At 51.9% G+C, this 1,699-nt stretch overlaps 1 pseudogene; it reads left to right on the top strand.

Annotated features, from left to right (window-relative positions):
• Positions 1–818: 818 nt before the first annotated feature.
• On the top strand, positions 819–1,699 carry LOC147982165 (thiol protease SEN102 pseudogene; annotated as a pseudogene).

The raw sequence follows: 1,699 nt of genomic DNA, 5'->3' as shown, positions 1-1,699 counted from the left end.
CGGGGGCAGGCCATGTTTCGTCGGGTATTTGTCGCCGCCGGGACGTCCCTGTTACGCCGGTTCTGCAGCCAGTCCACGGCGGCCGGGTCGCCGTCGAGGCCTGGTGGAGCAACCATGTTACGCCGGTTCTACAGCCTGACGGCAGCGGCCGGGCCGCTGTCGAGGCCTGCCGGAGCAACCTTGTTCCACCGGTTCCACAGCCAGACAACAGCGGCTGGGAAGCCTGTGGGAGCAACCATGGCACGCCGGTTCGGCAGCAATGCTGCCGTGGCCGGGTCGCTGTCTAGGCCAGCCGGAGCAAGGATGATACGCCAGTTCTGCAGCCAGGCCGCGGTGGTTGGGTTGCGCCGGCTCTGCAGCCCTGCCACGGCGGCCGGGTCGCTGTGGAGGCCTGCAGGAGCTAGGATGCTACAGCTACAAGTAAATACACCTCTCTCTCTCCCTCTCTCTCTCTCTCTCTCTCTCTCTTAATGAATTCAATTTTAACCTTCAATCTGTGTGTTCGTGTGATGAAACTGAAAGGTCGTCAAATTGCTGCAGTTTCAGAGGAACGTTGCCCATGTTGCAGCTACCGCCGGTCACCGTTTCGGCTTATTTCGCAGGTGAATCACTTAACCTTGTTCAATTATATATAATCCAAAAGCTCTGGTTAGTGTCCACGGTTCCCACTTGCCAAAGTAAACATTCATCATATTTTCTCAGCTAGAACCACAATGTGCTGCAGATATGCCATGCCTATGGTGATGGTTGCCTTTGGTGTTGGGCTTTGGTGTATGAAGAAGAATGCAGAGCTTGCCGAGAGGGCTGCCCGTCCGTCGAAGGTCGATTGGGTTGAAGCCGGAGTTGTCTCTCCGGTTGTGAGGAATCAAAAGGACTGTGGTAAGTGCCATGAGTTTATTCTCCTCTAGCATGTGTTTTAAACTGTTCTGCTAGTATCATAGTTGATCTCTAGCTGCGTACAAATTACTCATGCATATCAGCACATGGATCCTTTCGTGCTGCAATCCACCAAAAACATCTCCGAGAACTTGAACCTAGACGGCCACCCCAATCAAGCGAGCAATGCTCACTTGGTAAAGCTCCACAAACTTAATGCTTTTATTTGTTGCAGGGAGCTGTTGGGCCATGGCAGTTGCAGCTTCGGTCGAGGCAGTAAATTACCTCAAGACTTGGCGATCAATCAGGTTGTCAGTTCAAGAGCTCGTCAACTGCAACATAGAGAACTACGGGTGTAATGGTGGCGACTACTGCTATGCTTTCCGCTATGTAAAGGAAAATGGGCTCACAACAGAATCTTCATACCCATACAAGGCTCGGCAGGGTATATGTCGCAAACTGGATAAAAAGGTAGAAGGAAGGATATCGAACTTCCGCTATGTCCGCCGAAACGAGGATGCGTTGGAGAAAGCGGTAGCAAAGCAACCCGTGATCGTCACTGTGCAAGGTGATCATTTGCAGTGGTACAACCGAGGCATCATGGACTACAAATATGATAAAAGACTTACCGGCTAGCACGCTGTCTTGGTCGTCGGTTATGGCACAGACTCCAGAGGTGTCAAGTACTGGCGCATCAAGAATTCATGGGGAAAAAGTTGGGGTGAAGGGGGGGTTTGGGAGGATCCGAAGGTATGTTGACGATAAGAGAGGCGCTCTGGGCATTTTCGTTTATAGACCAGTATATCCTGTGCTTAGGACTTGA

The sequence above is a fragment of the Triticum urartu genome, chromosome 3A, assembly GCF_056163025.1.
Source record: "Triticum urartu cultivar PI428250 chromosome 3A, HENAU_Tu73, whole genome shotgun sequence".
Taxonomy (NCBI): Eukaryota; Viridiplantae; Streptophyta; class Magnoliopsida; order Poales; family Poaceae; genus Triticum; species Triticum urartu.
This window is presented reverse-complemented; position numbering and strand designations above follow the sequence as displayed.